This window comes from Plecotus auritus, assembly GCF_963455305.1.
Source record: "Plecotus auritus genome assembly, chromosome: 3".
Classification (NCBI taxonomy): Eukaryota; Metazoa; Chordata; class Mammalia; order Chiroptera; family Vespertilionidae; genus Plecotus; species Plecotus auritus.
In genome coordinates, this window is record NC_137772.1 from 74734651 (window position 1) to 74753709 (window position 19059).

Genomic DNA, 19059 nt, shown 5'->3' on the forward strand with positions numbered 1-19059 from the left:
GATTAGGTACTTATCAGTTATTAATATGATATATTTTAAATAAACCACTGTCAAAATAACATATTTATATATTTTTAAATGTATGTATATGAAATATGCATATGTATTATGCACACATATTTTGCAAATAATTTATTTTCTGCTGCTTTAGGAAGAAGGCTTATTTAATGTCATGAAACTGATTGTCATGAAGTCAACACTACATATAAAATTTCAAGTTGTTAAAATAAATATCAGGCACTGACAGGGATTTTAAAAAATCATATCAGTCACATGTATGAAACAAACATTAATGAGTATAATAAAAAGGTGTAAAATGTGCATTCTCTAATAATCAGCCTTATGATTTTTTAAGGACCAAATGAAACAAAGAAGATAAATGAAACTTGCTCTTTGACCTCTCTACAGATCACAGAAGTGTTATGTAGGGAAGATATCAGTATGCAAGTAGAGCAAGCCTCATTAATTTCCATCTGCCATGGTGGATAGATGCTAAAATGTTGCCATTGCGAGGTTCATTGAGTGGTAAAATTATAATTACAAATCATACATAGATTTAAAGTAAAAATCCCCAGAAAAACCAGCTGCCAAATGATGACCAGGATTCTATGTCCCTTTGAAAAGATGAGATGAGGAAATATTTAAATATTTATATCAAATTGTACCCATGTACACACACAAGCACAACTGTAAATGTTTGTAAATTAACCTCAGCATGGCTAGTCTCCATCATGAAGTAAAAACAGTTTAATAGTTATAGAGACCAAAGTCTTATATTTCCATCAGACCTAGGAAATTAAAGAAAATGATTGTTGACAATATCATTATGATAGATGAATTTAGCACTGAACAGATATAGTTAGAAATAAAGGCATGGTGAAATAAAATATCCTATGTAATAAAAGGCTAACTTGCAAATCGACCTAACGGTGGAATAACCAGTCACTATGATGTGCACTGACCACCAGGGGGCAGACGCTCAATGCAGGAGCTGCCCTCTGGTGGTCAGTGCACTCCTACAGGGGGAGCGCCGCTCAACCAGAAGCCAGGCTCATGGCTGGCGAGTACGGCAGTGGTGGCGGGAGCCTCTCCTGCCTCTGTGGCAGCACTAAGGATGTCAGACTGTGGGCTGAGCCCTACTGCCCATGGGGAGCAGGCCTAAGCTGTCAGTCAGACATCCCCCAAGGGCTCCCAGACAGCAAGAGGGCACAGGCCAAGCTGAGGGGCCCCCCCCCCCCGCCGAGTGCACAAATTTCATGCACTGGGCCTCTAGTATCAAATAACATACATAGAGTTGTTTTTTTAAAAAGGTATAAGTAAACAAAAATTACTCAGAATCATTAAATTGCACCATTTTTGTTCTTTTAACAATTTAATATATGCATATGAGTATTTTCTATAAGATTTAAAAGGAAATGTAATTAAGAAAATGTGAAGAGCTTGGATAAATAAGAAATTAGTACTTTTTCTCTACAACTCCTCAAACATGATTTGACTTCCGTGTGTTTCACATAAATGCCCACTTTGTTATGACATGTATTTTTTATAAGTATAGAAAGGCTTGCTGCAGACAGTAGCAACCAGTTGTACTTCTATATACTAACAATTAACAAAACAAAAATAAGTTTCAGAAAATAATTTCATTTATGAAAATATTAAAATTAATAAAACACAGAAAAACATTAATAAAACAAACACAAGGCATATGTACTGAAAACTATAAAAATTATTTAAAAAAATTTCAAGACCTAAATAAATGGAAAGACAGCTCATGTTTCTAATCAGAATATTTGATAGTGTTAAAATGTCAATACTCCCTAAATTGATACACAGTTTAACAAAATCCTTGTAAAAATTACCACTGATATTTTTTTCAAAAACTGAGAGATAAGATGAACCTAAAATTGATTATAAAAATGTATATGGATCCTGAATAGGCAAATCAATACTTAAAATAAAGAACAAAGTTGGAGGACTCACACTCCCAAATTTCAAAACTAATCCACAATAATCCATACAGTATGGTAGTGGCATGAAAACAGACATGGATCAATAAAATAAAATGGAGAGTGAAGTTAACCCTCACATTTGTGGTCAATAGATTTTGACCAGAGGGCCAGAACACTTCAATCCAATCTAATAAAAAAGTGATATGCAAATTGACCATACCTCTGCTACACCCACAAGCCATGCCTACCAGCCAATAAGGAGCGAGTATGCAAATTAAACCAACCAAGATGAATGCGGCCATGGAGAGAGCAGGAGGCTTGGGTTTCCCTGGCAATGGAGGAAGCCAAGCTTTCCGCCTGCCCTGGCCGGCCCAGGACTCCGCTTAAGGCTACAAAGTTTCAATTATAGAAGATAAATTCCAGATACCGGGGCCTCTGCTAGGGTTGCCGGGGGACGTGGCTAGCCTGAAAACCACCACAGGCGCCTCACCCAGGCTGCCCCACACCCCAAGGGAACCCCAACCCTGATCCAGGACACCCTTCAGGGCAAACCAGCTGGCCCCCACCAGAGCACCAGGCCTCTAGCCTATCTAATCCTATCTAATAAGAGAATAATATGCAAATGGACCATCACTCCAAAACACAAGATGGCTGCCCCATGTGGTCAAAGATGACTGCCCCCAGGTGGACACAAGATGGCTGCCACAAGATGGCCATCAGGGGATGGAAGTTGGGAGGGACCAGGCCAGCAAGGGAGGGCAGTTGGGGGCAATCAAGTCTGTAGGAGGGGGAAGTTAGGGGTGACCAGGCCGGCAGAGGAGAGAAGTTGGGGGTGACTGGGCCTGCAGGGAAGGGCAGTTAGGGGGGACCCAGACCTGCAGTGGATGGCAGTTGGGGGGGACCCAGGCCTGCAGGGGAGGGCAGTTAAGGGCAAACAGGCTGGCAGGGGAGCAGTTAGGCATCAATCAAGCTGGCAGGGGAGTGGTTATGGGGTGATCAGGCTGGCAGGCAGAAGCGGTTAGGGGCAATCAGGAAGGCAGGCAGGAGAGCAGTTGGGAGCCAGCAGTCCTGGATTGTGAGAGGGATGTCCGACTGCCCGTTTAGGCCCGATCCCACTGGTGGATATCCCTCAAGGGTTCCCAGATTGGAGAGGATGCCGGCTGGGATGAGGGACACACACCCCCATGCACGAATTTCGTGCACCGGGCCTCTAGTAGGTAAATAATAATTTTCAACAAATGATTCTGGGAAACTGTATATCTACATGAAAAAGAATGATTTGGGAACCTTGGCATACACCTTAAATAAAAATTAACTCAAAATGGATCATAAATATAAAAGTAAGAGCTAAAAAATATTATTAGATACTAGAGGTCTGTTGCATGAAGCTTCATGCAATAGGCCTTCCTTCATCTGGCTGCTGGCACTGGTTTTCCTCTGGCACCTGGGACCCAAGACTTCGCTCCAGCCACAGCGGAGAAGCCAAGCCTCTTCAGTCTTCAGTCTTCAGTTGTCTTCAGTCTTCTTCAGTCTTCAGAGTTCAGTCTTCGCTCTGCGCCTGTGTATGCAATTTAACCTTCCATCTTTGTTGGGATAATTTGCATACTCACTCCTGATTGGCTGGTGGGTGTTGTGGCGGTACAGTCAATTTGCATATTTCTCTTTTATTGGTGTAGATAACACCAACACACAAAGAACAATGCATAATTTGTGTTGATTTCTATGTAACTTTTTCAGAACTTTATTATTTTTCAGTGATTAGGAGCAAATGGTTTTTCAAAATTAACAAAAATATCTTACAAATACGTAATAACATTAAAAAAAATGAAAATCCTGTGAAACTATTTACTTTAAGTACAAATTTGACTTGGTGACTTTAAAATCAGGTAGTTTCCACTACATTAAGCTCTCTGCTCTATCGTATCCAGGACCTAATTAGATTTTAATTTTGAAAGCAATCTCTTGTTTTCTCAATTGAGTCTCTTGCCTTGGTGGTGAGTTGCTAGTTGAGAAAACTGATGAGTCTTTCTTGTGAAATACAAGCCAAAAAGACTCAAATGAATTGTGGCAATTGAGACATTATTATTTACAGTTGGTCAATAAAGACTTTTTAAAAGGTAGTAAAAATATTTTTTAAATGTCTAAATTTATAAATATTTCTATGGATTTTTAAATTTTAAAAATTTCATTCTTGGCTTAAAAGCCACATCTTGGGTTTTATTTGATTGATAGAAATGCTGATTTATCTTGTTTTTTTAATATCTATGTTTGTTGCCCACCTCTAGTTAGTTTGTTTCAATATATTTTTGCCTCTGTGGGATAATATGTTGTACATTATTATGAAAGGATAATCATATTTATGCAATAATTACAGGCCCGATGCATAAAATTTGTGCATGGGGGTGTACCTCAGCCCATCCTGCACCCTCTCCAATCTGGGACACCTTGAAGGATGTCCTACTGGAATCGGGCCTAAACAGGCAGTCGGACATCCCTCTCACAATCCAGGACTGCTGGCTCCCAACTGCTCTCCTACCTGCCTTCCTGATTGCCCCTAACCGCTTCTGCCTGCCAGCCTGATCACCCTCTAACCACTCTCCTGCCAGCCTGATTGATGCCTAATTGCTCCTCTGCCAGCCTGTTTGCCCTTAACTGCCCTCCCCTGCAGGCCTGGGCCCCCCCAATTGCCCTTCCCTGCATGCCTGGTCCCCCCAACTTCCCTCCTCTGCCGGCCTGGTCCCTCGCAACTGCCCTCTCCTGCTGGCCATCTTGTGGTGGCCATCTTGTGTCCACATGGGGGCAGCCATCTTGTGTGTTGGAGTGATGGTCAATTTGCATATTACTATTTTATTTGATAGAATAGAGGCCTGGTCCACAGGTGGTGGCCAGCTGGTTTGCCCTGAAGGGTGTCCCGGATCAGGGTGGGGGTTCCCTTGGGGCGGCCTGGCCGGCCTGCAAACCACCACAGGCCTCTCACCCAGGACGCCCCATACCCCAGGCCACCCAAGCGGAGGCCCTGGTATCTGGGATTTATTTATCTTCTATAATTGAAACTTTGTAGCCTTGAGCGGAGGCCAAGACCATCCATGGTGTGCAGAAAGCTTGGCTTACTCCATCGCCAGGGGCAACTCAAGCCTCCTGTTCTCTCCAGCTCTGTGGCTGTCTCCATTTTTGTTGGGATTTATTTACCTTCTATGATTGAAACTTTGTAGCCTTGAGTGGAGGCCTGGGCTGGCCAGGGTGGTCAGAAAGCTTGGCTTCCTCCATTGCCGGGGAAACCCAAGGCTCCTTCTCACTCTGTGGCCACAGCCATCTTGGTTGGATTACTTTGCATACTCGCTCCTGATTGGCTTGTGGGCATGGCTTGTGGGTGTACAGGAGTGATGGTTAATTTACATATTACTCTTTTATTAGATTGGATGTTTTCCCTAAAAACATTTGGTTAATTTCAGTATAAAAAGGAATATTTTTCTGAATTTATATTTAGGAAGTTCTTTGAGATGTTTGCACAACAGACTTTTAGATTAAAATTTAAACATGCATTAAAAATTAAAATACTTAGAACACACAGCATGGCACAATGGTAGAAATAAAGAACACCATGTGACCAAAATGTTATCATGATGACAGTTAACATTAAAGAAGTTAATATTTATTTGCTGTGCATTTTAATGCTTACTTCCTTTTTCCCCTGTATCTCTTCAATACTGACTACTTTCTACATATTAATCTCTAAAATGTATGTCTTGGACCTACATAGAGAAGCTTATGTGCAAGTTACATTTTTTTTCAGTGGACACTAAATATTAACTAATAAAACCTGTCCTATTGAGTTAGCATAAACTCTTACTTTTATAAAAAGACATTTTACAATATTTATATATTGTAAAAATTATAAGTAGATACCTTTTATGAATTTTCAATCTTGTTTCCTAATTTACTAAAATTATTTTACTGTTTTAATTACATGAAGTCTTAAATTTTAGGCAACCAGGCTAATAAAGCATAAGAAAAATTATGGAAATGAGATGAACATATGACACCTTGTACTCAATATATTGTACTCAGTGACAGAATGGCACAACATATGGAAATCTAAGTATAAAACAGTATGAGTATAAATTTAAAATTAAGTAAACAAGTAATTCTGGGCAAGCAACCGAACCTGAAAAATCTGACTACAGATGTCATTCTAGAAACAAATCCAGCTCAAAGTTATAGGAATCAGCAATTAGCAGCTCCAACTTAATGTCTATGTGTATATATGAATTTACATATGAAATATATGTATGTATAAACTATATGCTTACTTTCAAACAAAAGCATTCATAGCAAAATGAATCAACAAGGATTTTCTTGGTGGTCACATTGGTTGACCTGGTATTATTGTAGTTGGTTAATTGGTTATTAACAAAGGGAGGGAGCAAAGAAATTCAGACATGAAGCCTAATTAACTAGGAAGCAACAGCTTCCAGACACTCAGGGATAACACATTGCCTGGTCAAGGGGATTAACATCCATCCTCTGTTCCCTGAGTAGGGAGGAAGGACTGGTCTTCCATTCTCCCCAGGGAACAACAAGCCAATTCCAATCTACACTTATAAAAGAGTGAGATGCAAATTGACTGTACCCACCAGCCAATCAGGAGTTAGTATGCAAATTTACCCAACAAAGATGGTCAGTTAATTTGCATTCACAGGCACCAAGCTGCCGGGGGCAGGGCGGGACACTTGTGTCATCGCCATGGCAATGATGCAGGCGTCCTGCCTCACCCTAGTCCCTCCAGGCCTCTGGGCAGCATGGGAAGGCAGAAAGGCGGCTCCGGGCCAGAGCAAAATGGTGGCTCTGGCTGGAGCGAAGGCAGTGCTGGCAGCCAGGGGAAGGAACACCCATTCTTGCACAAATCTTCATGCATCAAGCCTCTACTCTATATGTATAAAAAGCTAGCAACTGTAATGCTGGAACGACCGGTGGCTATGATGGCGACTGCAGCCAGCCAACTGACCTGACTGGGGATGCAGCCAGCTGGCCCACCTCCCATGGCCCCTCCCCCCCATCTGGCCCCATGTCTGATTGACCCAACCAACCTCAATCAGGGGCAGGGCCAGCTGGCCAACCTCCAAGGGCCCCCACCCCCCTGGCTGGCCTGGTCCCTGATCGGCCCCCACACCCCAATTGGAGGTGGAACTGACTGGCCAACCTCCTGTGCCCCTCCCCGCCACCATCTCAGCTGAACTGGCCCTGATCGGGATGGACCAGCCAGACCCCACCTGTGCATGAATCCGTACATCGGGCCTCTAGTAGATTATGAGAGGGAGAACCAGCAAAAGGAAAATTCCTCTGGTTAGCCATATGCTGTGCAAACCAAGATGACACGGGGATAGGTCCTTCAACTAGGAGATATGTCCAGTAAATGCTAAAAGGTCAACCATTAAGGGGAGGAGTTTAGCTTGGGAAAACCTGGGGAAGGATCCTATCTAATAAAAGAGTAATATGCAAATTGACCGTACCTCCACTACACCCACAAGCCATGCCCACCAACCAATCAGGAGCGAGTATGCAAATTACCCCAACCAAGATGGCTGTGGCCACGGAATGAGAAGGAGGCTTGGGTTTTCCCAGCAATGGAGGAAGCCAAGCTTTCCTCACACCCTGGATGGCCCAGGCCTCCTCTCAAGGCATAAAGTTTCAATATAGAAGATAATAAATCCCAACAAAAAAAATGGCTGTGGCCGCAGAGCAAGCAGGAGGCTTGGCTCCACTCAAGTTTCAATTATAGAAAATAAATAAATCCCAGATGCCAGGGTCTCCTCTTGGGTCACCAGGGGCTGTGGCTGGCCTGCAAACCACCACAAGCCCCTCACCCAGGCTGCCCCACATCCCAAGGGAACCCCTACCTTGATCCAGATCACCCTTCAGGGCAAACCAGCTGGCCCCCACCCATGCACCAGGCCTCTATCCTATCTAATAAAAGAATGATATGCAAATGGACCATCACTCCAACACACAAGATGGCTGCCCATGTGGTCAAAGATGACTGCCCCCAGGTGGACACATGATGGCCACCACAAGATGGCCAGCAGGGGAGGGCAGTTGGGAGGGACAAGCCAGCAAGGGAGGGCTGTTGGGAGTGATCAAGCCTGCAGGCGAGGGCAGTTAGGGGTGACCAGGCCAGCAGAGGAGGGAAGTTGGAGGCAACTGGGCATGCAGGGAGGGGCAGTTGGGGGGGAGCCAGGCCTGCAGGGGAGAACAGTTGAGGGGGGGACCAGACCTGCAGGGGAGGGCAGTGAAGCATGACCAGGCCTGCAGGGGAGGGCAGTTAGGGGCAGACAGGCTGGCAGGGGAGTGGTTAGAGCAGCCCTGGGCAAACTATGGCCCGCGGGCCTGATCTGGCCCGTTTGGCTGTTCTATCTGGCCCGCGGAGCCGAAAGAGCGGAGGGTTCTCTTGCTCTCCCCTCCGCTCCTTTACTTTGAATTTATATTAGTTCACACAAACACTCCATCCATGCTTTTGTTCCGGCCCTCCGGTCCAGTTTAAGAACCCATTGTGGCCCTCAAGTAAAAAAGTTTGCCCACCCCTGGGTTAGAGGGTGATCAGGCTGGCATGCAGAAGTGGTTAGGGGCAATCAGGAAGGCAAGCAGGCAAGCAGTTGGGAGCCAGCAGTCCTGGATTGTGAGTGGGATGTCTGACTGCCCATTTAGGCCCGATCATACCTGGATAGGGCCTAAACGGGCTGTTGAACATTCCTCGAGGGGTCCCAGATTGGAGAGGTGCAGGCTGGGCTGAGGGACACACACACCCGTGCACGAATTTTGTGCACCAGGCCTCTAGTTAGTTATAATACGGATATGGAACACAGGAAGATCCAGGAAAGGGATTTATTTGGTGGGGGGGTATGGAGGCAGGGAGGCAACACATCCCTGAAGAATTAGGAAGGAAATTGGTTAGTGTGAAAGAAAGTTTTCCCCTTCCCTTAACCAAAGAAATAGAATCAAAGCTTAACAAAGGCCTGAGGATTATTTATTTGCTCACTGTCTCTCATTAGCAGCCATGTGGTACTAGCTAAGCACAGGCCCAAGCGTGGGCCCAAGTGCTGCCTGTTGTGGCCCGGAGCCATTGGATCTTGGCAGCAAATGTGCAGATGGAGAAATGAGACAGAAAATTTCTGTATCTCTGGGTCTTGGCCTTCTTGGGCCTGACAGGCATGGGTGCAGGTCTGAGTGCCCAGAGGTTAGACTAGTTCTGCAGCAAGATGGAGCTGAGCCACCTGGCTGTGGATCAGACATCAGGCACCTGGAGGTGGGGGCAGTCCTTTGTTTTAGCTCCAATAAATCTTACAACTGTGCCTCAAGTCCTCCTGTGCTTGGGTCCTAAAAATTCACTTCTAGCACCTCTGTGGGAAAATCGTATTTCCACCAGCAACAATGATTTCCTGCATCATTAAAATAAATTCAGCAATCTGTATTAAGGAGAAATCACGCAGATTTAATTTGTTTTGTTGTGCTCTCCCCATATACAGCAGCTTATATTTTTCTTATGCAAATGTGATAAAAACCTGCAATTAGTTCACAACCCCACTCCCACACTACCACTGTCACAAAGAAAATTTTATTGGAACATATGAAGAAGTGGGATCTCTGGGTGATCATTTATGGCAGGATTTTACTTGTATTGAAAGGAAACACTAATTCTTTAGAACAGGTGATGCAAACTTGCATTTATAGGATATGATATAGAGTAAGACTATGAGTCTTGAGCAGTAAGTTGAGTTTCTACTGTAATGAATTTTAAACATCACAAAGAAACATTTGCACCTAAATTGCTACACAAATCTGAGCCACTAAAAGTTACTGAATTTTGCCTTATTAATGCAGATTAATGAAATAACATTACCTGGTTTGGGTCAAATAAGGAATAGAGTAAAAGTAAGGTAGTCACCAAAGAGGTCATTAACATAGCTTTTCAAATTTAAAAAAAAAACAACAACATTTTTTTAAGAGAGTTTCAACAGGAGTGGAATTGAAAGTTTTCAACAGAAGACATGGATGAAGGAAGAAGAATCTAAAATGATACTGAGTATTTTTTCTGTTAAATAATATTTTTATTGTTTTCAGAGAGGAAGGGAGTGGGAGAGAGAGAGAGAAACATCAATGATGAGAGAGGACCATTGATTGACTGCCTCTTTCACGCCACCTACTGGGGATCGAGCCTGCAACCTGGACATGTGCCCTTGACCAGAATCGAACCCGGGACCCTTCAGTCCGCAGGCTGACGCTCTATCCACTGAGCCAAACCGGCCAGGGCCTGAATATCTTTTCAATGCAAAAAGGAACAACTCAGATCTCATCTTTAGAACATACACTTGATTAATCTGGCATTAAATCATACTTTGCTCAGATTAGTAGCATCATCATACTGAAATAACTGTCATCAGCCCAATTAGATTCTGGACTCCTGACCTTGTTTCTCTGCCCCAAATCTGGGCTATGACACCTGCTGCCTTATCTTTTTTGATGCCTGCTGTCTGTAAGTCCTTGTTTTGCTTTGGGTCTCAGTACTCCCTGCTCTGAAGCTGCCTGCTGGAAGGCACGGCCTGCTAGAATCCATCTGGACTGTCAGGTATATCCTGCACCACCCTGGCTGAACACTGTATGCTATAGAATATGTACTCTATGCCAGATTCCTCTCATCTCTTGCTCCCAATGTAGCTAGTGTGTTTGATATCCCCTTCCTGGATATTTATATACTGTCTTTCCATCAGAACTACCATGCTTTATATTTCTAACCTTCTTGATTATTACTGAAACATAAGGAATAAAGTGACAGAGGAGTGTAGAAGCAAAAGGAGTTAAAAATGACTCTAAGATTCTATTTTTTTGTTACTGGATGAAACACATATTAGAAATTGGAAGTCAAAAGGAAGACCTGGTTTTACAGAGTTTTATTAAAAAAAGAATTTTAAAATAAAATATAAGTAATATTAATATACTTTGGCTTGATTTTGTATAAATTTGTGTATTGTTCAGTAAATTGATTAAAGCAAGGGTGCCTTTTTAGTCCCACTTTTTTTTTTCAATGTAATTATTCTGATTAAATTACTATTTATTGAATCAGAGGCCCGCATAGCATTTTAAATTTGAGTTTGGACACCCACACCTTTTCTACCTTCTACTACAGTAATAATGTGAACCCTGTAAAGCTACTGTCCCAATGATATCTCTCTTATATAATAAATATTCAAATATTAAATAAATTTTAAATAATTTATGATTTTCCAAAATAATCTAGTTTCTTTTAATATACAATAAATAATTGATCTACCAATCAGTGCTTCCTATTTGTATAGGTAGGTGATTATTTTAATGAATTGGTTTTAGGGAAATCATGGTTCAACATAGTTCAATTCACTGTGCTATATTGAAATTCTATCGTCATAATGCAGGAGCCTTAACTGATACATGTGAAGGCTTCCTGTGCAACAGTAATTTGGTTTTCAGTGAAGTAGATGTAAATGACTGGAGAAATACACTAATTCTGAATACTGCACATAAAAGTTTTCAAAAAATATATTAAAATGTCCTTCTATTATAATGGGAATTCTAAATTGAAAAAAGGCTCTAATCATTTCAACGAATCCGCACGGCTGACCACAATAAAATATCTTAAATCCTGACATTTTAGTCTGACAATATTTGCTAAGGTTATTCAAAGCCTAGATATAAAACCATGACTGGATTTTTTTCTGCTATTACAGTGTTTCTGTCCTATTCCAGCTTCCTGTATTCAGAGACCATGCTTAAGCAGCTAAAATTCAGATAACTATATTTTCTTCTAAAGCATAATGCCTGACAGAATAATAAGTTTGCACACAATTTTCTTAGACAATGTAAAATATACCAAAAATGATCATATTAGTTATAGCATGCACTCTGTCAATTGCTATTTTTGCAACTTGCAGACAGGTTTTGTGAATTTTTTTTTTTTTACACTGTGATTCCAAATCAACTCTGCCTACATCCTCTATCTAACATATTTGTCTAAGGTGAAAGCAAACTAAAGAACCATTTACCTGTCCTCTTAGTACAGGTAATTGCTAAATAATTCAATGGGTAATTTTAAGAACAATTTAAAAACAATACCAGAAAAGGTAAGTTGCATGTTGACATACAGAGAAACATACAGAATGGTTAGTACATATTTGCACTAGCTGGTCAAAGTCTAGAGCCAGAATTAAAATGGCTTAAAAGACTTGTGCCTCATTGCAATGAAAATATTAGAATATTATTAAATAGAGCTTAACCTCTTAAAAATGTTTTTGCCTTAATTATTTTTTATATCATCAATATTTAGCATCTTCTATTCAATAGCAACAATTATTTAAATTTGAAAGCTTTTTCATGACATATGATCTAATAATTGAGAGACAGTGCGGTGTCAGAGTGGAAATGAACATTAACTGCCATGATTTCTCAGAGGGAGAATACTCTATCTGAAGCTCTGAGTAAATTCTCACAGAGAAGGGACATATTTGAAATGAATATGTAATCACGCAGAAAGAGCTGTTTCTTTTATTTTGTTTTTTGTTGTTTTTTGTTTTTTGTGGGGTTTTTTTGTATAATCATAATGAGAATTAGAATGAGGTCTTGAAGGACAGGAGTAATTTTTCCTGTCAGAGGAAATGTGAAGGACCATAAACTCAGGTAAGTTATTTAAGATCCAGAGTCTGAAGATAAAAAGCTGTTGCGAAGTCTTATGCTAAATTTGATTACAAACAATAAATTTTCACCTGTACACTAAAAATTATTCATGTTACCTTTCTTTGAAGATAGTTTTTACAATAAAAATGTATCCAACTGCCCTAGCTGGTTTGGCTCAGTGGATAGAGCATCAGCCTGTGGACTGAAGGGTCCTGGGTTTGATTCCAGTCAAGGGCACATTTCCGGGTTGTGGGCACAGTCCTCAGTAGGGGTTGTGCAGGAGGCAGCCAATCCATGATTCTCTCTCATCATTGGTGTTTCTATCTCTCTCTTCCTCTCCCTTCCTTTCTAAAATCAATAAAAAAATATTTTTAAAAATGTATCTAACTAATAAAAACCATCACAAAGGATCAAAATAGTTCTTTTGAAATTGTTGTCTAGTTCAGAAAAGACTTTTAGAGAATTCTGCTTCCAAAAACACTGCCAAATGACAAAGATGAGGTGTTACCTAGCCCAATTTCTTGATACAAGGCAGTTTGAAAAGGAACTTTCACCTTACCTTTTAATAGCATGAAGTACTAAGCAACTCAGTAAGAAATTCAGTAAAAGTAATGTAAACTATAACCATAACAGAAATGGAACATTGCTATTTTCTGACATAGATTTACACATCTCTGCTTAGAAAAATGTATTATTTATTTTATTTTATGCAGTCAAATCTAAAATATTACATGAGTCCTTACCCCAGGAATCAACTTATTCAAACTTCATTCTGTTTTGATCTTTGTAATTTATTGACAAGATCCTAGTGCATCTACTATAAGACTTTTACCCATTTTTGACCCCAAACAATACAATTCCTCACCTAATGATCCAGAGTTTTTGGGGTACTGATAGAATTTGGTAATTCTACAGACCTATGGTACTCATCATATGGCTATATGATTCTTTAATAAAATATAATTTTTACTGTATCTTAAATATGTTTTATTTAGCAATAAAATACTGGTAAGAAAAACTTTGAAATTGCTAATCTAGTGTGATAGGAAAAAAATGCATGCAAGTTTGTGTATGTCTGTGTGAGTTTATGTGAAAAACCACTTTTGAAAATCATTCTTTTTTATATTCTCAAATCTTCCCTCTCCATATTTATCCATTCCCATTTTGCATGTTTAGTTTATAAATTTCCTTGCCTTAAACATGCTTCTTATCTTTTCTCAACTTGTTTCTTCACAGTTTAATCTGGTGTAAGACAGAATAAGCAGGTTTGGTAATGGTACCTCCTAGGGTTGTTTTACATAGGGACACTATAATTTTAAGCATTATTAGGTACTTAAGAAAATTCATTGCCAAGAAAGAATTTGCTGATTTAGCAAACTTAAATTGATGATTCCACAACTAATAACATATTTCATATTGGAACCCCAAATAAGCTATGTAGCTCTAAATTCATATTCTTATAATTAAAAATGGAATCCTATAAAATTCAATCACTATAACAGCCGTGGGCAAACTACGGCCCATGGGCCGGATCTGGCCTGTTTGGCTGTTCTATCCGGCCCACGGAGCCGAAAGAGTGGAGGGTTCTCTTGCTCTCCCCTCCGCTCCTTCACCAGCAGCAGTGTTAACATGGCAACGTCGAGAAACACGGCCACAGCTCCTTCTTCTGAGTGGGCGGATTTATATCCGCCCATTCAGTAGAAGGAACAACCTCTCAATCTTCCAGAGGCTCCTTGTAATGCCCGCGGACGCGTCCCCCGACATCACCCTGGGAATGCGTAGACACGTTATCGTGGTGATGTAGGGAGACATGCCCCTGGAGAGCACAGTATCAGAGTCTTTCTGAGGTAAGATTAAGAGCTCTACTCAAACACAATTTTTTCCTGTTCCCACATTCTGTACATCACAATGACTTGTTAATAAAACAACAAAGACTTTCAGCTTTTAGGGTTTGTATCCACTGCAGTTTTTTTTCCCACTGCGGATGCGTGCAGCAGGGAAAAAGACACACAGAGGACATGTCACACTAGCCATGCTGTGGCTGCATTTTTTTGCTGATACGGATGCGGTATCAGTAACGCTACCGTGGCCACTAACCGCATGTATTAGCGGCAAAACAAATGCATTTTGTGCTGCGTTTGCTTCTCCCCCTTGCGCCTGTAAAAATGAGTGCTACAGGGCATTTGTGTTAACATGCACCACTGCACATTAGCATCAACGCAAACATGATGGAAACCTGTGTACCCTGCATTAACCCTAGCTGCGCTGCATTGCAGTACTGCACCACACTGCAACGGCAGCACGGCTAGTGTGAACGAACCCTAATTCATTGGGTTGAACAAAAAGATTGTATAGAAATGTGATAAACTAAAGATTTTATTACAAAATTGCTTAATTTTAGGGTTTCAGAAGTAATTGGACAAATGAAAAACTGAAAATCAAATGTTCATATCTAATACTTGGATGAGACCCTTTCCTGGTAATGACAGCATGAAGTCTTGTAATTATGGACATCACCAGATGCTGGGTTTTCTCCTTTGTAATGCTCTGCCAGGCTGTCACAGTAGGGGTATATATATAAATATCCTGCCATTTCCAGCTTTTAATAAGAAAAACTGTTGCAATGGGCATTTAAAAGTGGCACTTGGTTGTTTTTATAGAGTCCAGTGGATGCAATCTGACATTGATAATGGGCTCTTTCACACTATGTGCACTGCGGCTGTTTTTTGCCAGTAACGGAAGTGCTAGTGGTAACTACTGGTTACCCATGTTTTGCACTGCCCTAGCACCTCCCATACAAGTGTGTCTGGAAGACACAGCAATGTGCAGCTATGTGTGTTACCATAAACAAAGGGCCTGTGTGAAAGATACACAGGTTTCCTATGGAGGAAAGGGGTTGTTCTCTATGGTCAGGGTGTGCCTCTGTCCCATGTCTGAACTTTTTCAGATGATTTTGTTATATATATATATATTTTTAGAAGACCAAAAATGTTATAGTAGAGCAAATTTAATCACTTGTTTTTATACTTCACTGTCTTATTTTAGTAAAGAATTTAATAAGAGAATGGTACTGTTGGTTTTAGCCCAATATTAAACATGAGTGGACCAAAGAAAAGGAAAGTGGACAGTGAATGCCGAGTGTTTACGAGGGAGTGGACAACAAAATATTTTTTCACCGAAGTCCGATCAATGCCGGTATGTCTGATATGCCAGGAAACACTTGCAGTCTTCAAAGAGTACAATCTCAGCCGTCACTTTGCCACAAAGCATGGCAACTATGCTAGCAAGCAGTCACCTCAAGAACGGGAGGCTACTGCACAGAGGTTGATGGCTAAATTACAGGCTCAGCAAAATGTCTTTCACAGACAAACTGCAATTCAAGAGACAACTACCAAAGCAAGTTTTATGCTATCATTCAAATTAGCAAAAGATAGCAAACCTCTCTCTGAAGGCGAGTTTTGAAACAATGTATGATAGAGACAGCAGGTCTCTTGTGTCCAGAGAGCAAAGGCAAGTTTGAAAAACTCAGCTTATAGCGCAGGACAGTGACTCGTCCAGTGGAACTGATTGATGAAGACTTGGCCAGCAAGTTAAATAGTAAGGCAGAGTTCTTTAAGTTTTATTCACTAGCATTGGATGAAAGTAATGACGTAAAGGACACTGCTCAGCTCTTAATTTTTACCCGAGGGATTAGTGACAATTTTGAAATTATGGAGGAGTTTTTAGCCATGGAGCCACTGAAAGGAAAAACACGGGGAGAGGACTTGTATGACCGGGTGTCTACTGTCATCGAGAAAATGAAGCTACCATGGAGTAAACTTGCTAATGTCACGACAGATGGATCTCCAAATTTAACTGGAAAAAAATGTTGGACTGCTAAAAAGAATTCAGGATAAAGTGAAAGAGGAGAACCCTAACCAAGATGTTATTTTTCTTCACTGTATTATTCACCAGGAATCATTGTGCAAGTCTATATTACAACTTAATCATGTTGTTAATCCAGTCGTAAAGCTTGTTAATTTCATTCTAGCAAAGGGACTTCAGCACCGTCAGTTTATTAAGTTTCTGGAGGAAACTGATGCGGATCACCACGACTTACTTTACCACTCTCGTGTCCGCTGGTTGAGTTTGGGCAAAGTTTTCCAACGAGTGTGGGAGCTCAAAGAAGAGATTGGTGCATTTTTTAAATTAAAGGGGAAGTCTGACGAATTTACTGAGCTGAGTGACAAGAATTGGCTGTGTGACTTTGCATTTGCTCTAGATATATTTTCACATTTGAATGAGCTAAATGTGACGCTACAGGGAAAAGATCAGTATGTACATGACATGTACACTAATGTGAAAGCCTTTAAATCGAAGCTGATTTTCTTTTCTAGACAAATCTCAAAGTCTTCACTCATTTTGCCACACTAGCCACACAGAAGGAGACCATCCAAACCATGAAGAAACACAGCAAATCACTGGATGACCTGCATGCAGAATTCTGTCGTCGGTTTTCTGATGTTGAAAAATTGACCAGTCACTTCAACTGGTGGCCTGTCCTTTGTCACAAAACCCTGAAACAGCACCAGAAGAGGTGCAACTGGAACTCATCGATCTTCAGTCTGACTTTGTCCTAAAGGAGAAATTCAGCTCTCTTGAACTAAGAGACTTTTATGCTTCACTTAATGAAGCCACTTTTCCAAACATCTGGAGGATGGCACAGAAGATACTGGTGCTGTTTGGGTCAACCTATGTTTGTGAGCAGACATTTAGCGTCATGAATATCAACAAAGCCCCTCACAGATCCAGCTTAACTGATGAACACCTCAGATCTATCCTGAGAATAACCACAACAAAACTAACTCCAGACTTTGATGCATTAGCTAAAAAAGGAGACCAACAACACTGTTCCCACTGAAGTTGATGTTTTAAAGACCAAAAACCTTCAACCCAGTCTACATTGCCATCTACATCTATGTCCCGGGCATAATTTGGAAGTTGCACTAAAGAAAATGTTTAATTTACTGTTTACACATTTTGTTCTTTTCTATTTGTTTTAGTTTTAAATTATTTTATTATATTTAAGTTTAATTTGAAAGGCTTTTGTACCTTTCCTTTGTTAGGCAATTTTATTTTGCCTTTGACATCTTCAATATAAGGTATGTTATTGTGATATGATTCCTCCATTTTTTGAAGTTTCAAATTATAATAATTAGTGTTTACATTCTTCTTGTTAAAATGTTTGAAATGAATAAAACTATTGAAATAAAAAAAAGACCGTACCCTTTTATGTAATGATGTTTACTTTGAATTTATATTAGTTCACACAAACACTCCATCCATGCTTTTGTTCCGGCCCTCCGGTCCAGTTTAAGAACCCATTGTGGCCCTCGAGTCAAAAAGTTTGCCCACCCCTGCACTATAATATGGCTACCTATATGGAATTGCTTTTTTTTCAAATTTTCTACATTAATATTTAGATGTGCCATAATTAAAAGGGTCCATAAGTGGTAATATTATATGGCCACCACATCACCACATGGGGTAACTGAGTCCTACTAGAATTGATTGGTTTGCAAAATGTTAAAACATCTGTGCCCAGCGGGAGTGACTCAGTGATTGAGCATTGACCTATGAACCAGAAGGTCACAGTTAGATTCCTGTCAGGGCACATGCCCAAGTTGTGGGCTTGATCCCTAGTAGGGGGCATGCAGGAGGCAACCGATCAATGATTCTTTTTCATCATTGATGTTTCTCTCTCTCCCTCTCCCTTTCTTTCTAAAATCAATAAAAATATTTTTAAAAAACAAACAAAAAAAGGTGTTGCATTTGCGGGTTTGATCCCCGGCTCAGCCAGGACACACACGTGCGGGAAGCAACCAATTGATATGTCTCTCTCACATCAATGTTTCTTTCTACCCTCTTTTCCTCCTTTCCACTCTCTCTAAAAAGCAATAGAAATTTGACGGTCTGATCAATGCTTCTCAGAAGGAAGGTAGGGGAGGGTGGGGGGTAAGGGGGAGAAATCATCCAAAGGACTTGTATGCATGCATATAAGCATAACCAATGGACACAGACACCAGGGGAGTGAGGGCATGAGCAGGAGGGGGGGTAATGGGGGGATAAGGACACAGATGTAATACCTTCATCAATAAAGAAAAAGCAATAGAAAAAACATCCTCGGGTGAGGATTTAAAAAAATGTTAAAAAACTTTTTCATGCCATAACCTAGATTAGACTCAGGTATCCCCATCATGAAACTAATGTTTTCTCACTACATCAGTAAATGCAATTATGGCCACTCAACCACTTTATAACACATCAAATACCGAATGTACCAAAACAAGATTTTGAATAGTTATTTAATGTGATTTATAAATTATGAAATAATGTATAAAACTATAAGATAATAAATCAGTGTGTTTTAAGC